General features: G+C 42.9%; 1 pseudogene; it reads right to left on the minus strand.

The window, feature by feature from the left end:
* LOC125118092 (AMMECR1-like protein) overlaps positions 1-5,201 on the minus strand; it is a 99,015-nt pseudogene extending 93,814 nt beyond the window's left edge.
* Between the last annotated feature and the right edge of the window lie 3,674 nt (positions 5,202-8,875).

Raw genomic sequence — 8,875 nt, forward strand, 5'->3', positions numbered from 1 at the left:
CCCCTCTAAAACGCTAAGTATTACTGAAAAGAAAGAATTATTCCCTTTTTGACCTACAGAGGCCACATGCAGATATTTAAAGCTGAGTTGCAAGAGAAATTGACACCAAAATTACACATTAAAAGATTTAAAATTTTACCACCACCTTCCTGCAAATCCACAGCAGTACTTTTCAAAATTGGATGAAACCACAACCAACAGAAGACATGAAGCAACATGTACACACCTCCCAGTCCATCTCTCTATTTTAGATACAGCAAACCTAGGTAAGCCCAGGACTCTGATGTTTCTCCCCCCCCCCACCCACCCACTTTTTTAGGGCCCCACATGCAGCATATGGAAGTTCCCAGGCTAGGGGTTGAATCAGGGCTGCAGCTGCCAGCCTACACTATAGCCACAGCAACGCCAGATTCAACCACATCTGTGAACTGTGCTGCCGTTTGCAGCAATGCCAGATCCTTAACCCACTGAGTGAGGCCAGGGATCAGACCCGCAGCCTCATGGACACTATGTTGGTTTCTTAACCGTTGAGCCACAAGGGGAACTCCAGGACTCTGCTGTTTTATCAAGCACCCCTGGACAATTCTGATGAAGTGGTCCATGGACCACACTTGGAAAAATCCTGACCTAAACATTTGATGTTTGCATACTATTAATTAAATGTCCAAAATGCAGAGGTCTCTGATAGCTGGGGTATGTCTATTAATATAATTACTGGAAGGTGCTGTGGCCTTTCCCTCCCACCGACAACCACTGATTGCTTTCCTACATGGGATCACAATTAAGCACCTTTGAACTTTATTTACAACACCAGCTCCTTGTGACTCTCCAGGAGACTTCCCCTAAGACTCCAACTATAATTCTTTCCTGAGTCTCCAGCCTGTTGGATTCCCCCATCAACTCCACAAAGCCTCCACAAACTAATGAGTCAATTCCTTAAAATAAATATCTATCTATAAACATGCTATTAGTTCTCTCTCTCTTTTTTTTTCTTTTTACAGCCATACCCAAGGCATATGGAAGTTCCCAGGCTAGGGGTCAAATTGGAGCTGCAGCTGCAGGCCTACACCAGAGCCATGGCAATGCCAGATTTGAGCCACATCTGCGACCTATACTGCAGCTCGCAGAAACACTGGATCCTTAACCCACTGAGCAAGGCCAGGGATTGAACCCGAGTCCTCCCAGATATTAAGTCAGGTCCTGAACCTCTGACCACAATGGGAACTTGTGGTTCTCTTTTTCTAAAGAACCCTGACTAATATAGGTGTTAAGAATCAAGTATCTTTTCCATAGTGTAACCAGTGCTTTCAATCAGAAAGATTCCCCAGCAACATTTGGCTACCGACATTTCAGTGAAAAATGTAATACAGAAATTTCAATAAAAATATTACCATGATAATAGCATTAAAAAGTATGAACTAGGAGTTCTCTTCAGGCGCAGTGAGTTAAGGATCCGATGTTATCACTTCTGTGGCTTGGGCTGCTGCTGTGGCGTGGGTTCCATCCCTGGCCCAGGAACTTCCACATGCCACGATCATGGCCAGAAGAAAAAAGAGATATAGAGATAATCTATGTTGCACATCTATGTCCATAATGTTCAAGGTATAACTTCTGAATATCGCAAAACAGTGCTGAGAAAAATTAAAGCAGGCCTATATAAATGGAGGGATGGATCATCCTACTGGGTCAGAAGACTCAGTACTATTGTTAAGATGTCTATTCCCCCCAAAATGATCTATAGATTGAGTCCATGCAATCCCAATAAAAATCCTACTGTACATATTTTTAAAAATAAATCTACAGGATTATTCTAAAAGTCATGTGAAAATACAAAGAGCCTAGTCTATGAAAAACAACTATGAAAAAAAAGAACAGGAGTTCCCGTTGTGGCTCAGCAAGTTACAAACCCGACTAGTATCCATGAGGACTGGGGTTCGATCCCTGGCCTCGATCAGTGGGTTAAGGATCCAGTGTTGCTGCAAGCTTCTGCGTAGGTTGCAGATGCAGCTTGGATCTGATGTTAACATGGGTGTGGTGTAAGCTGCAGCTCCCATTCAACGCCTAACCTAGGGACTTTCATATGCCATAGGTGCGGCCCCAAAAAAGAAAAGAAAAAAAAAACCAAAGTTGAAGGATAAGCACTATGTTATTTCAAGACATAAATCCACAGTAATCAAGGCAGTTTGGAATTGGGATGAAGGCAGATATGCATATCTCAAAGGAACAAAATCAAAAGTCCAGAAATAGACCCATGCATATATGGACAACTGATTTTCAATAAAGCTACAAAGGCAATTCAATGGAGAAAGGAGGCTTTTCAACAAATGGTACTGAGACAAGTGGTACTGAAACAAGTGGATCTTCATATGCCCAAACTAAACTATGATAATGCACCACATGCAAATGTTAACGCAAAAAGAATCACTGATGTAAATATAAAGGCTAAACTATATTTTAAGTTCTAAAAAATAAAAATTCTAGAAACGTTACAGTAGAAAAATCCTTTTGACTTTAGGTTAGGTGAAGACTTCTTAGATATGACATTAAAAGCAAAAGCAAAATCATAAATGAAAAAATTCATGCAGTAAATTTCCACAGAATTAAAATTTCTGTTCTTCCAGAAACACTGCTGAGAGAATTAAAAGATAAGCCACTGGAGTTCCCGCTATGGTGCAATGGGATCAATGGTGTCTTGGAAGCACTGGGAGGGCAGGTTAAATCCCCAGCAGGGCATAGTGGGTTAAGGATCAGCATTGCCATAGCTCTGGCTTAGGTCACAGCTGCCACTTGGATCTTATCCCTTCCTGGGAACTCCATATGCCTTGGGGCTGCCAAAAAAAGAAAAAAATAAAAGACAAGCCACTGAATGATTGAGAGAAAATATTTGCAATTCATGTATCTGCTGTCCAGAATTTAAAATCTCACAATGGTTAATAAGAGGGAAAGAGAGACTCCAATAAATAAGTAGACAAAAGATTTGCACAGATACTTTACCTCAGATACACAGATGTCAAATAAGCACATGAAAAGATGATCAACATTAGTCATTAGGAAATATAATTGAGCACTATAAGACTACCTCTTTCCGAAAAAGTCCAAAAATAGAAAGACTGACCATACCAAGTATTGGCAAGGTTGTGGAAGACAGAACTCGCATATTTCATACATTGCTGGGGGCAATAAAAAAAAATGATGTGACTACTTAGGAAAAAAGTTTTGCAGTTTCTTACAAAGTCAACCTTACAACTATCTTATGAGCCCATCATTGTTCTTCTAGGTATTTACTTAGAGAAATCACATGACCAAGCAAAGAATTATATACAAATGTTCACAGAAAGTTCATTTACAAAAGCCCCAAATTGGAAACAACTCAAATATCTATTAACAGGTGAATGGATAGAACAAACTATGGTATATCCACATAATAGAATATTTCTACATCACAGGAAAGGAAAACTAATCTATGGTGACAAAAGATCAGTGGTTGTGTAGGAACGAGGTAGGGTGAAGTGAAGAGGCAGGAGAGAGCTAGGTGGGAAGATTACTAAGGGGTATGAGAAAGATTTTCGAGGTGATGGATATGTTCATTATCTTGACTATAGTACTGGATTCACAGGTGCATACATATATCACCTTAGCATATATTTTAAACATGCACAGTATATTGTATATCAACCACACTTCAATAAAGAATTTGAAATATATTTATATATTCATAAACCTCTGATGCAATTAATCAGGTGAAAAATTCTTACAATTATGCTCTTGTAATATTAACAGATCCACAATGTGTCTTATCAAATTGGTCCATGCTACATATATACAAAATAACCATTTGCAATAAAATATACCCAAATATTTAGGGAAAGTTGATGTCCATTTCCTTCTGAAGTACAGAAATAAAAATATTATACCCCAGGAAAATCACAATGATATTTAAGAGGAACTGGTTATTTCAGGGAAGGTACCTGAGTGTCATTATTTGGGAGAAGGGTTCTTTTTTTGGCCGCATCCAGGGCATGTGGAAACTCCTGGGCCAGAGATCAAACCCATACTGCAGGAACAAAGCCAAATCCTCAACCTTCTGTGCCACAAGAGAACTCCAACAAATGCTTTTTTAAAAAAATAAGCTCTATCATTGACTTTTTTTTTTTTTTTTTTTTGCTTTTTAGGGCCGCACCCTCGGCATATAGAGGTTCCCAGGCTAGGGGTCGAATCAGAGCTACAGCTGCTGGCCTACACCACAGCCCCAGCAATGCCAGATCCTGAACCCACTGAGCAAGGCCAGGGATCGAACCCGCAACCTCATGGTTCCTAATTGGATTCCTTTCCGCTGCACCACGACGGGAACTCCTATCACTGACATTTTAAACTAAAACTTGGAAACTGTCTGGTTCTTTTTAAAATACAATTATAAAAGGAGGGGGAAAGCCATAGTCACCAGGGAAGAATCTACATTACAATGTTAAATTATTAGGAGGATCTAACTACTGCATATTTCCATACCCATCTGAGAGAGACAAGGGAATCACTGATTATTATTTATAAGCTGAGAATAATTTGGGTATATTTATTACAAATGAATGTTAAAGACCAACTTCCTTCCCAATTGGACAATCCATTGCTTTTCAGCCAAAAAAAAAAAAAAAAAAGGGCTTCTCTCAGATGGGTCGGAAGGGATACTACAAAGCATGGACCTGCTGATGGAATGACATTCCACCTGCTAAACATCTTAAAAGTATAGTCTGTGAACCTCACAGTAGCTATTCCACAACATGCTTTTGTTCAGATCTGTGAACTCACTTGAACCAGGAATCAGATCCCACCAAAGACATGTGAACTGTTGGGGTCTCCTCAGGACCACTGCCCTTGAATCTGGAGTAGAAGCTCCAGCCGCCCTCTGGACACAGACCCTCAGAGCCTGCTTCCTTCAGACACTTGATATGAGCTCGGCCACCGGCCTGAGGAGCTGCACAGGGTGGGAGAGATCCAGCAGTCACCATGCTTTACTGGTGTAACTGTGCCCCACACCGTGCTAAGCACTGGGCTAGAGACACTGATACAATTGGGTCCTGATCATAACAACCAGAAGTTACAATGAACTTCTCACCAGGATCTTTCTCTTCTCCTTTGCTCATTTGTCCCGTAACAAGAAAGTTAATAAGGAATAAGAAGTGGCCTGAATTCATACAGGCACTCATGACCCCGAAATAACCATAGGGCCACGGGCTTACTCCTGTGTTATCACTGAATGCTCTCAGCGACCCTGTGGGTTAAGCACTCTTATCCTCATTGTACAGAGGGGGGACGCTGAGGCTCAAAGAGGGGACCTGTCTCACCCGCCGCGCCCCTGCCTCTAGAAGGAAAGTGTCTCCAGGGCAGGACACCGCACTCACTGGGGCCAGGAGGGACCCCAATAGCTCTACCGTCGAGACAGCCCGGGCATCGAGCCCCAAAGCGGGAAAGAGGCGACTTGGACGTAGACCCCTTTGTCTCCCCACACCCCAGGGAGGCCCAGCCCCCACCGTGGGTACCCACTCTTCCAACTCACTCCCGAACCCCTGAAGGCAAAACCTGTTCTCTTAGCCAGGCCGCTTCGGTCTCCATTAAAAAGTCGTCACGGTCGCCTTACTGACGTCTACGGTAACTGCTAGACGCAGGTCCTCATTCACGGTAACTCCGCACACTTCTTCACACCCACACCCACCCCCCACCTCCGTCTTTAGCTTAACGCAAAACACCTTAGCTGTTCAGGCTGCCGTTTCAGAAAACATACTAATTAGAGGCAAGAGCCTGGGATCCTGAGAACTGGTGAAAATCTGTCCAATGTAGAGGGACGAAACATGTGCCTTTCTTCAGGAATTGTGTTTGCTTTAAAGAGACAGTAGGGGCGTATTATCAGTACACAGAGACCCAGGGAAGTATCCTAGGATTCTCGAAAATAAGCTAACCCTCCCTCTGAAGGTGAACGTGTAATATCACAGGCCATGCCAAGCAATTAGCCGTCTGTGGCAGAGAAATAAAATACTCTCTGTAGTCATGTCACTGAAAGATCTAGCTACATATACCATAATGTCAATTTAAGAAATCTATTATTTCAGGGAGGCAAACCTAAAATATCACGCCATTTAGCAGGAAAAAGCCTAAGTCAATTGAACCATACATTGATTTTTCCTGGGGAATTCTTAGCCTCCATTCTCATATTTTCTTCCATGTGGAGGGACATCCAGGACCAAACCCATGTAACTCCCTATACACTCGCTCCTCTAGAGCATCACTTACCTGATGAGTGAGGCTGGAAGAACGAACAGGTTGCACAGCCCAGGGTCTCTCTGTCCAAAGCTCTGGAAGCAAGCTGTCCTTAAGGAGGAGACATTTACTCTGCCCCCAGGGGTGTGCCTACGAATAGATCTTCTCTTTTCTGTGTCTCACTGGCTCCCAAACTATTCCTATGGTCTTCTCCAAAATGCTCGAGTCTTTAAGGGGCCTCCCAAACACACCCTTTACATATCTTGACTCCAACTAAGAAATGAGAAAAATACGTCAACTTTATTTCTTTTAAAGGTGATATTGAGGAGTTCCCGTCATGGCTCAGTGGTTAACGAATCTGACTAGCATCCATGAGGATGCAGGTTCGATCCCTGACCTTGCTCAGTGAGCTAAGGATATGGCGTTGCCGCAAGCTGTGGTGTAGGTCACAGACGTGGCTCAGTTCCTGCATTGCTGTGGTTGTGGTGTAGGCTGGCAAGTACAACTCCAATTAGACCCCTAGCCTGGGAATCTCCATATGTCGCAGGTGCGGCCCTAAAAAAGATAAATAAAGGTGATATTGAAAAATGTACCTTAGGAGTTCTCATTGTGGCTCAGTGGTAACGAATCTGAGTAGTATCCATCAGGATGTGGGTTCGATCCCTGGCCTCGCTCAGTGGGCTAAGGATCTGGCATTGCCCTGAGCTGTAGTATAGGTGGCAGACACGGATCGGATCCCACGGGGCTGTGGCTGTGGTGTTAGGCCGGCAGCTGCAGCTCTGATTCAACCCATAGCCTGGGAACTTCCACATGCCTCAGGTGTGGCCCTAAAAACAAAACAAGACAGAAAAAGAAAAAGAAAAATGTACCTTATATTTCCCATAAGGCAAGCGGGCTTTGTATTCATCAGCCTTAGAACTGCAGAGACTTATCCACCCAGCAGTGCTGCATTGGGACAGTCAGAAAGGTCCAGGACTTCAGTGCATATCTATCTGCTCTCTGGGGAAGGAGTCCAGTCTATGTGGCCACCCTGTAGCAGGGGGTGTTTCAGGATACCTTCTTTGAGAAATACTTCTCAAAACGAGTAAATATCCCCTTGTTCTGATTGTGTACTCACCAAACCACCTTCTGAGGATATGGCTTTCCATCTGTCTCTTGGAGCAGTTTGTAGTAATATCCTGTCCTTCCCTTCACAAGCATGACTGCAGTGGAGTCTTGTCTGTGGAAGGGGACTGGAATAAATTTCTAAAATTCCAAGACTCTGATGAAAATCATACATCATGAAAATTTATCTTGGGGAGTTCCCATTGTGGCTCAATGGTAATGAACCCAACTAATATCCATGAGGATGTGAGTTCGATCCCTGGTCTCACTCAGTGCGTTAAGGATGCGGCCTTTGCCGTGAGCTGTGGTGGAGGTCACAGATGTGGCTTGGATCTGGTGTTGCTATGGCTGTGGTATAAGCTGGAAGCTATAGCTCCAATTTGACCCCTAGCTTGGGAACTTCCATATGCCACAGGTGCAGCCCTAAAAAAAGAAAAAAAGAAAAGAAAATTTATCTTGGGAATCCAAGAATTGAGGAAATGTTCAAAAATCATACCCATGGATAAACCCACACTCAGACTATAGCCAAAATTATAATGAAGTCCTACCAAACTTTCAAGTATTGGCATATCCCTATTTTAGTCAAAGACTGTAAATTATAGAAGAGAGTTCACCAAACCACATATCTGTTTAACAAACACCACCAAAACAACTTTTTTAAAAAAATCTTTCGGGATTCTGTGTGTTGACTGGGATCAGATGGGTGGTTTTCTGCTCCTTATGGAGTCTATTACCTGGGGCTGCCAGCAGCTGAAGCCTCCACTAGGCTGGTAAATCTGAGAGCTCGCTCACATGGATGAGCACGGGTGCTGGTGTCTGCCGAGGGGTTAAGCAGAGGTCTTGGCTGTAGCACTTTTCTCCTCCTCTAGATTCCTCCATGAGTAGAGTTGCAGGTTAAATTTAACCCATTTAAATTGAATTTAAGATAAATCATTTCGTAGTGTAAATGTCTCACCTGCAATATTACTTTGTTCATCCGAAATTCAAGTTCCTGCATGTTTATTTGCTAAAGCTGGCAGTGCTAGGGGAGGAGCCTGTGAATCTCTAGGTTTGACAGACCTTCTAAAATGGCCCTTCCACTGGGGCTGGTCTGAGAAAAATGAAGAGATCATATCTGGCAGTAAAGACAAAAGCTGTTAATAACTAATTGCTGATGAAATGAAGGGGAAGTGAACACTGCCATACATGGTTGGTGCCAAATGGGCATATCTATTTTTTAAGGCCTATATTATTATGGCTGAATAACTTGAGTGGCTTCTGATAACAGAAGGTTTATTTCACCAACAAGGGAAATTCTTACGAGGGTTTAGAAAAAGATCTCCAAGGTGATTCTGATCTGCAATCTAGTTAAGGGGCCCTGGCTGAAGGGGCAGATCAGGATCACATGAGTTCTCTGATCCATGGAGGAAAGAGCCACTATATGGAGCACATTGTTTAGAGGGGCCCAGATCTAGGCTATTCATGTTAGTGGCTGGATTTAATCTCACAACAGCCACACTAGTGAGGTTGTCACTATACTCTC

This window comes from Phacochoerus africanus, chromosome X, assembly GCF_016906955.1.
Source record: "Phacochoerus africanus isolate WHEZ1 chromosome X, ROS_Pafr_v1, whole genome shotgun sequence".
NCBI classification, from domain to species: Eukaryota; Metazoa; Chordata; class Mammalia; order Artiodactyla; family Suidae; genus Phacochoerus; species Phacochoerus africanus.